The sequence below is a fragment of the Triticum dicoccoides genome, chromosome 1B, assembly GCF_002162155.2.
Source record: "Triticum dicoccoides isolate Atlit2015 ecotype Zavitan chromosome 1B, WEW_v2.0, whole genome shotgun sequence".
NCBI classification, from domain to species: domain Eukaryota; kingdom Viridiplantae; phylum Streptophyta; class Magnoliopsida; order Poales; family Poaceae; genus Triticum; species Triticum dicoccoides.
Window position 1 is genome coordinate 712,184,605 of NC_041381.1, and position 10,637 is coordinate 712,195,241.

Below are 10,637 nucleotides of genomic sequence, written 5' to 3' on the forward strand. Positions count from 1 at the left end.
CCAAGCAAGGGGGCGCCCCCTTTAGGGTTCCCCCCCCCCAACCCTAGGTGCATGGGCCCAAGGGGGGATGCGCCCAGCCCTCTAAGGGCTGGTTCCCTTCCCTCTACGGCCCATGAGGCCCTCCGGGAGAGGTGGGCCCTCCTGGTGGACCCCTGGAACCCTTCCGGTGGCCCCTATACAATACCGGTATGCCTCCGAACTTTTCCGGTGACCGTATTAAAACTTCCCATATATTAATCTTCACCTCCGGACCATTTCGGAACTCCTCGTGACGTCCGGGATCTCATCCGGGACTCCGATCAACATTCGGTAATCACATACAAGTCTTCCTAATAACCCTAGCGTCACCGAACCTTAAGTGTGTATACCCTACGGGTTCGGGAATCACGCAGACATGACCGAGACAGCTCTCCGGCCAATAACCAGCAGCGGAATCTGGATACCCATGTTGTCCCCCACATGTTCCTCGATGATCTCATCGGATGAACCACGATGTCGATTATTCAAGTAATCCCGTATACAATTCCCTTTGTCACACGGTACGTTACTTGCCCGAGATTCGATCGTCGGTATCCCAATACCTCGTTCAATGTCGTTTCCGGCAAGTCACTTTACTCATTCCATAATGCATGATCCCATGACCAACCACTTGGTCACACTGAGCTCATTATGATGATGCATTACCGAGTGGGCCCGGAGATACCTCTCCGTCATACGGAGTGACAAATCCCAGTCTTGATTCGTGCTAGCCCAACAGACACTTTTGGAGATACCTGTAGTGCACCTTTGTAGTCACCCAGTTATGTTCTGACGTTTGGTACACCCAAAGCACTCCTACGGTATCCGGGAGTTATACAATCTCATGGTCTAAGAAACCGATACTCGACATTAGAAAAGCTTTAGCAAACGAACTACACGATCTTGTGCGATGCTTAGGATTGGGTCTTGTCCATCACATCATTCTCCTAATGTTGTGATCACGTTATCACTGACATCCAATGTCCATAGTCAGGAAACCATGACTATCTGTTGATCAACGAGCTAGTCAACTAGAGGCTCACTAGGGACATGTTGTGGTCTATGTATTCACACATGTATCACTGTTTCCGGTTAATACAATTATAGCATGAACAATAGACAATTATCATGAACAAGGAAATATAATAATAATCATTTTATTATTGCCTCTAGGGCATATTTCCAATAGTCTCCCACTTGCACTAGAGTCAATAATCTAGTTACACTGTGATGAATCGAACACCCATAGAGTTGTGGTGTTGATCATGTTTTGCTCGCGGAAGAGGTTTAGTCAACGGATCTACGACATTCAGATCCGTATGCACTTTGCAAATATCTATGTCTCCATCTTGAACATTTTCACGAATGGAGTTGAAGCGACGCTTGATGTGCCTGCTCTTCTTGTGAAACCTGTGCTCCTTGGCAAGGGCAATAGCTCTAGTGTTGTCACAGAAGAGAGTGATCGGCCCCGATGCATTGGGAATAACTCCTAGGTCAGTGATGAACTCCTTCATCCAGATTGCTCCATGCGCTGCTTCCAAGGCTACCATGTACTCCGCTTCACATGTAGATCCCGCCACGACGCTCTGCTTGCTGCTGCACCAGCTTACTGCCCCAACATTCAAAATATACACGTATCCGGTCTGTGACTTGGAGTCATCCAGATCTGTGTCGAAGCTAGCATCGACGTAACCCTTTACGACAGCTCTTCGTCACCTTCATAAATGAGAAACATATCCTTAGTCCTTTTCAGGTACTTCAGGATATTCTTGACTGTTGTCCAGTGTTCCATGCCGGGATTACTTTGGTGTCTTGCAACCAAACTTACGACAAGGTTTACATCAGGTCTGGTACACAGCATGGCATACATAATAGACCCTATAGCCGAGCATAGGGGATGACACTCATCTTTTCTCTATCTTCTGCCGTGGTCGGGCATCGAGCCGAGCTTAATTTCACACCTTGCAACACAGGTAAGAACCCCTTCTTGGACTGATCCATATTGAACTTCTTCAATATCTTATCAAGGTATGTGCTTTGTGAAAGACCTATGAGGCGTCTCGATCTATCTCTATAGATCTTGATGCCTAATATGTAAGCAGCTTCTCCAAGGTCCTTCATTCAAAAACACTTGTCAACTAGGCCTTTATGCTGTCCAAAAGTTCTATATCATTTCCCATCAAAAGTATGTCATCCACATATAATATGAGAAATGCTACAGAGCTCCCACTCACTTTCTTGTAAACGCAGGCTTCTCCATAAGTCTGCATAAACCCAAACGCTTTAATCATTTCATCAAAGCAAATGTTCCAACTCCGAGATGCTTGCACAAACCCATAAATGGATCGCTGGAGCTTGCATACCTTGTTAGTATTCTTAGGATCGACAAAACCTTGCGGCTGCATCATATACTATTCTTCCTTGAGATAGCCGTTAAGGAATGCCGTTTTAACGTCCATTTGCCATATCGCATAATCATAGTATGCGGCAATTGCTAACATGATTCGGACGGACTTCAGCTTTGCTACGGGAACTTGTCGTAGTCAACTCCTTGAACTTGTCTCATCGTAGTCAACTCCTTGAACTTTTCGATAACCTTAGCGACAAGTCGAGCCTTATAGATGGTAATATTACGATCCGCGTCTGTCTTCTTCTTAAAGATCCATTTATTTTCTATCGCTCGCCGATCATCGGGCAAGTCTGTCAAAGTCCATAATTTGTTTTCATACATGGATCCTATCTTGGATTGCATGGCTTCAAGCCATTTGTTGAAATTTGGGCCCGCCATCGCTTCTTCATAGTTCGAAGGTTCACCGTTATCTAGCAACATGATTTCTAGGACAGGGTTGCCATACCATTCCGGTGTGGAACGTGTCCTTGTGGACCTACGAAGTTTAGTAGAAACTTGATCCGAAGTACCTTGATCATCATCATTAACTTCCTCTCTAGTCGGTGCAGGCACCACAGGAACATCTTCCTGAGCTGCGCTACTTCCCGGTTCAAGAGGCAGTACTTCATCGAGTTCTACTTTCCTCCCACTTATTTCTTTCGAGATAAACTCTTTCTCCAGAAAGGACCCGTTCTTGGCAACAAAGATCTTGCCTTCGGATCTAAGGTAGAAGGTATACCCAATGGTTTCCTTAGTGTATCCTATGAAGACGCATTTTTTCGACTTGGGTTCGAGCTTTTCAGGTTGAAGTTTCTTGACATAAGCATCGCATCCCCAAACTTTTAGAAAGGACAGCTTAGGTTTCTTTACAAACCATAATTCATACGGTGTCGTCTCAACGGATTTAGACGGTGACCTATTTAAAGTGAATGTAGCTGTCTCTAAAGCGTATCCCCAAAATGATAGTGGTAAATCGGTAAGAGACATCATAGACCGCACCATAGCCAATAGAGTGCGATTACGACATTCGGACACACCGTTACGCTGAGGTGTTCCAGGCGGCGTGAGTTGTGAAACAATTCCACATTTCCTTAAGTGTGTACCAAACTCGTGACTTAAATATTCTCCCCCACGATCTGATCGTAAGAACTTTATTTTTCTGTCACGTTGATTCTCTACCACATTCTGAAATTCCTTGAACTTTTCAAAGGTCTCAGACTTGTGTTTCATCAAGTAAACATACCCATATCTACTCAAGTCATCAGTGAGGGTGAGAACATAACGATAGCCTCCGCGAGCCTCAACGCTCATTGGACCGCACACATCAGTATGTATGATTTCCAATAAGCTGGTTGCTCGCTCCATTATTTCGGAGAACAGAGTCTTGGTCATTTTACCCATGAGGCATGGTTCGCACGTGTCAAATGATTCGAAATCAAGAGACTCCAAAAGTCCATCTGTATGGAGCTTCTTCATGCGTTTGACACCAATGTGACTAAGGCGGCAGTGCCACAAGTATGTGGGACTATCGTTATCAATCTTACATCTTTTGGTATTCACACTATGAATGTGTGTAACATCACGTTCGAGATTCATTAAGAATAAACCATTGACCAGTGGGGCATGTCCATAAAACAAGTCTCTCATATAAATAGAACAACCATTATTCTCGGATTTAAATATGTAGCCATCTCGTATTAAACGAGATCCAGATACAATGTCCATGCTCAAAGCTGGCACTAAATAAAAATTATTGAGGTTTAAAACTAATCCCATAGGTAAATGTAGAGGTAGCGTGCCGACGGCGATTACATCGACCTTGGAACCATTGCTGACGCGCATCGTCACCTCGTCCTTCGCCAGTCTCCGCTTATTCCACAGCTCTTATTTTGAGTTACAAATATGAGCAACCGCACCGGTATCAAATACCCAGGAGCTACTACGAGTACTGGTAAGGTACACATCGATAACATGTATATCACATATACCTTTGGTGTTGCCGGCCTTCTTATCCGCTAAGTACTTGGGGCAGTTCCGCTTCCAGTGTCCGCTTCCCTTGCAATAAAAGCACTCAGTCTCAGGTTTGGGTCCATGCTTTGGCTTCTTCCCGGCAACTGGCTTACCGGGAGCGGCAACTCCCTTGCCGTCCTTCTTGAAGTTCTTCTTACCCTTGCCTTTCTTGAAACTAGTGGTTTTATTGACCGTCAACACATGATGTTGCTTTTTGATTTCTACCTCCGCTGATTTTAGCATTGAAATTACCTCAGGAATAGTTTTCACCATCCTCTGCATATTGTAGTTCATCACAAAGCTCTTGTAGCGTGGTGGGAGCGACTGAAGGATTCTATCAATGACCGCGTCATCCGGGAGGTTAACTCCTAGCTGAGACAATCGGTTGTGCAACCCAGACATTTTGAGTATGTGCTCGCTGACAGAACTATTCTCCTCCATCTTACAACTGTAGAACTTGTCCGAGACTTCATATCTCTCGACCCGGGCACGAGCTTGGAAAACCATTTTCAGCTCTTGGAACATCTCATATGCTCCGTGTTGCTCAAAACGCTTTTGGAGCCCATGTTCTAAGCTGTAAAGCATGTCACACTGAACCAGGGAGTAATCATCACTACGCGACTGCCAGGCGTTCATAACGTCTTGAGTTGCTGGGAAAACGGGTGCTTCACCTAGCGGTGCATCTAGGACATATGCTCTTTTGGCAGCTATGAGGATGATCCTCAAGTTCCGGACCCAGTCCGTGTAGTTGCTGCCATCGTCTTTCAGCTTGGTTTTCTCTAGGAACGCGTTGAAGTTGAGGACAACATTAGCGTGGGCCATTTGATCTACAAGACATATTGCAAAAGTTTTAGACTAAGTTCATGATAATTAAGTTCATCTATTCAAATTATTTAATGAACTCCCACTCAGATAGACATCCCTCTAGTCATCTAAGTGATCCATGATCCGAGTCAACTAGGCCATGTCCGATCATCACGTGAGACGGACTAGTCATCATCGGTGAACATCTTCATGTTGATCGTATCTTCTATATGACTCATGTTCGACCTTTCGGTCTCTTGTGTTCCGAGGCCATGTCTGTACATGCTAGGCTCTTCAAGTCAACCTAAGTGTTTTTGCATGTGTAAATCTGTCTTACACCCGTTGTATGTGAACGTTAGAATCTATCACACCCGATCATCATGTGGTGCTTCGAAACAACGAACTTTCGCAATGGCGCATAGTTATGGGGAACACTTTCTTGAAATAATTATGAGGGATCATCTTATTTACTACCATCGTTCTAAGCAAATAAGATGCAAAAACATGATAAACATCACATGCAATCAAATAGTGACATGATATGGCCAATATCATTTTGCTCCTTTTGATCTCCATCTTCGGGGCGCCATGACCATCATCGTCACCGGCATGACACCATGATCTCCATCATCGTGATCTCCATCATCGTGTCTTCATGAAATTGTCACGCCAACGATTACTTCTACTACTATGGTAAAGTAAAGTAATTACATGGCGTTATTCAATGACACGCGGGACAAAAAATAATTAGGACAACTCCTATGGCTCCTGCTGGTTGTCATACTCATCAACATGCAAGTCGTGATTCCTATTACAAGAACATGATCAATCTCATACATCACATATATATCATTCATCACATCCTTTTGGCCATATCACATCACAAGGCATTTGCTGCAAAAACAATTTAGACGTCCTCTAATTGTTGTTGCATGTTTTTACGTGCCTGCAATAGGGTTCTAGCAAGAACGTTTCTTACCTATGTCAAAACCACAACGTGATATGCCAATTTCTATTTACCCTTCATAAGGACCTTTTTCATCGAATCCGATCCGACTAAGGTGGGAGAGATAGACACCCGCTAGCCACGTTATGCAAGTAGTGCATGTCAGTCGGTGGAACCTGTCTCACGTAAGCGTACGTGTAAGGTCGGTCCGGGCCGCTTCATCCCACGATGCCGCCGAAACAAGATAAGACTAGTAGTGGCAAGTAAATTGACAAAATCTACGCCCACAACAAAATTGTGTTCTACTCGTGCATAGAAACTACGCATAAACGTGGCTCTGATACCACTGTTGGGGATCATAGCAGAAATTTAAAATTTTCTACGCATCACCAAGATCAATCTATGGAGTCATCTAGCAACGAGAGAGAGAGAGAGGAGTGCATCTACATACCCTTGTAGATCGTGAGCGGAAGCGTTCAAGAGAACGGGGTTGATGGAGTCGTACTCGTCATGATCCAAATCACCGATGATCCTAGCGCCGAATGAACAACACCTCCGTGTTCAACACACGTACGGAGCGGAGATGTGTCGCGCTTTGATGCAGCAAGGAGGAGAGAGAGGTTGAGGAAGAGGGCTCCAGCAGCAGCACGACGGCGTGGTGGTGATGGAGAGGCAGTACTCCGGCAGCGCTTCGCCAAGCTATGATGGAGGAGGAGAGGTGTTGGGGACGGGAGGGGCTGCGCCTTGGAGGTGTGTGTGCAGCCCTCCCCTCGGCCCTCTATTTATCGGGGGAGGAGGAAGGGCGGCAGCCCCCTCTAGATGAGATCTAGAGGGGGGAGGGGGCGACGGCCAAGGGGGGGGACTTGCCCCCCAAGCAAGGGGGGCGCCCGCTTTAGGGTTTCCCCCCAACCCTAGGCGCATGGTCACAAGGGGGGATGCGTCGAGCCCTCTAAGGGCTGGTTCCCTTCCCTCTACGACCCATGAGGCCCTCCGGGAGAGGTGACCCTCCCGGTGGACCCCCGGAATCCTTCCGGTGGCCCCGGTACAATACCGGTATGCCCCCGAACTTTTCCGGTGACCGTATTACAACTTCCCATATATAAATCTTCACCTCCGGACCATTCCAGAACTCCTCATGACGTCCGGGATCTCATCCGGGACTCCTAACAACATTAGGTAATCACATACAAGTCTTCCTAATAACCCTAGCGCCACCGAACCTTAAGTGTGTAGGCCCTACGGGTTCGGGAATCACGCAGACATGACCGAGACAGCTCTCCGACCAATAACCAATAGCGGGATCTGGATACCCATGTTGGCTCCCACATGTTCCACGATGATCTCATCGGATGAACCACGATGTCGAGTATTCAAGTAATCATGTATACAATTCCCTTTGTCACACGGTACATTACTTGCCCGAGATTCAATCATCGGTATCCCAATACCTTGTTCAATCTTGTTTCCGGCAAGTCACTTTACTCGCTCCATAATGCATGATCCCGTGACCAACCACTTGGTCACATTGAGCTCATTATGATGATGCATTACCGAGTGGCCCCAGAGATACCTCTCCGTCATACGGAGTGACAAATCCCAGTCTTGATTCGTGCCAACCCAACAGACACTTCCGGAGATACCTGTAGTGCACCTTTATAGTTACCCAGTTACGTTGCGACGTTTGGTACACCCAAAGCACTCCTACAGTATCCAGGAGTTACACAATCTCATGGTCTAAGAAACTGATACTTGACATTAGAAAAGCTTTAGCAAACGAACTACACGATCTTGTGCTATGCTTAGGATTGGGTCTTGTCCATCACATCATTCTCCTAATGATTTGATCCGGTTATCAATGACATCCAATGTCCATAGTAAGGACACTACTAGGAAAAGGCCTACTAATCGCGCACCGGTTTTGCCTACTAATGGCGCACTACCGGTGCGCCATTAGTATCACGCCACTAGTATTTTTTACTAATGGTGCACCACTGGTGCGCCATTAGTATGTGGTATACTAATGGCGCACCATGCAGTGCGCCATTAGTTTTGCCCACAGTGCGCCACTAGTGCCTTCTATACTAATGGCGCACCACATGGTAGTGCGCCATTAGTAACAATTTTTTTAATTTTTTTTCTTAATCTCAGGTCACTATTTCACCTATGAGATATCCAACACATATATATACAACAAGCATCCATATAACAATCATAGCCAACACACAAGTTCCATCATATATACATACATAGCCAACACACAAGTTCCATCATATATACATACATAGCCAACACATAGTTCCATCGTTACATATTACAAAAGTTTCACATTGTTCATCCAACACCGTTATCCATCAATTCACAAAATTTTCACATTGATGCAAAATAAAAACACAAATGGAAAAGAAGCACTCCATCCATGCAAGCTTCCGTGAATTAAATCAAATCTGCAAAATGATAAACAAGAAGTTAGAAGAAGAAAAAGAAGAAGACTAGAAGAATACTAGAAGAAGAAGAATACTAGAAGAAGAAGAACACTAGAAGAAGAATAAAAGAATTTTGGAAAAGAAGAAGAATAAGAACAAGACTATAATCTTATTATGTAAACTTGATCATTTTGTGCTAACATAAGTTATTTTGGAGCTAACCTATAGGAAACTAAGCATATAAGCTCTAAGTTAGTATATTAGAGCCAACTTAGGTAAACTGAAGCTAACCTATGTCATTTTGGAAAAAAAGAAGAATAAGAAAAAGACTATAAACTTATTATGTAAACTTATTATGTAAACTTGATCATTTTGTGCTAACATAAGTTATTTTGGAGCTAACCTATAGGAAACTAAGCATATAAGCTCTAAGTTAGCATATTAGAGCCAACTTAGGTAAAAATGAAGCTAACCTATAGGAAACTAAGCATATTAGAGACAACATAGGTAACTAAGTATATATATATATATCATTTTGGAGATCTGACATACCTAACAAAGTTCAGTTCTCATGCATTGTTCTTCTCCTTCTCCTTCTCCTTCCTCAGCCTGATGCGCCAACAGCGGCGAGGCGGTGGAGGCAGTGGAGGCAGTGGGATGTAGTCTTCTACCACAATTGGCGTGGTCATGTCGCCCAGCTGTGGGATCGCCGGCGCCACCATCGGTGCGTGGTCATTGTCAGGCACCACCACCATCGCGAGGCCACCTTCAGGCACGACCATCGCTAGGTTATCCTCAGCCACCTCCATCTCTTGCCCATGGTCAGCCACCACCATCTCTTGCCCATGGTCAGCCAACACCATCTCTTGCCCTTAGTCAGCCACCACCAGCGCTAGGTCATCCTCAGCCTGATGCCCATCGTCATCCTGCAGCTCCTCATCCCCACTCTGCTCCTCTTCTCCCGCACTCCAGTCCGGATCATCCTTCTTGTTGTCTATGCTGCTGCCAGAATCGCTGCTGCTTTCGCTACAGCTAGAATCGCTGCTGCTTTCGCTATAGCCAGAATCAATATTTTGTCTCGAGGCAGAAAGATACCATGTTTACTAAATGCTTATTGCTTAATCCCTGTAACCCATGACCATTGTAGGAGTAAGCTTGTCGGTAAGCTTTTCTAATACAGTTTGGGCCCAAGCAAAGTCACTGTCGCTAAGCCAACACTCAAAAGATAATAACAACCATAAGGATATGTCATGCGTGAATACATTGAAAAGTGATGTCAAAAGGCAGGCATAAGGGTCTGGTTAGTTGAGTCATCAAATGATGAAGCTCCAATAGAACAATTGAATAAGAAAAGGGGAGATGCCTTATGGTAGCACGTTTTCCAAATTACTACATCCACTTGCAGAGCAATATGCAGTGACAGGAAGGCATAAGCATGACATGGCTTGAGCCAAAAATAATTAAATATTTCAAGCTAAAAGAGAGCAGACAATGTGAAATGACAGTATCCTTGCTTACAACTAGTCCCTGGAAGTTGGTATAGTATGGTACCGGGCAATCAACGCAGACATATTAACAAACAAGCAACATAAGAAGAACAAACACTGAAATACACGGGACATAGCTTGAACAATTAATTATTTGTCAACCTAAAAAAGCAATACTGTCAAATGACAGCATCATCTCATACAGCTAGCCCTGTAAGTTACAACAAAATGGTACTAGACAGATTAACCAATGTGCAACTTAAGACAGACCATCGCTAAAATGTAAAATCAATGTATGCAATCAAACTCTATTCTTCCTTTAAAGTCAAATGGTACTAGACAGATTAACCAATGTGCAACTTAAGACTTTAGGATTCTCACAAGCTGTCAATGTAGTACATGCCAACAGGTGTACAAGGTGGCGACAAGGCGGACGGTGGGGAGGCGGGGAGCTTCGGACTTGCGGGCGGGGCTGACGGCGGGGAGGAGGGCGGAGGGGAGGTGGAGGGCGCAGCGGAAGGGAAGGGAGGGAGGGAATGGGGAGGAAGGATGGAGAGGGA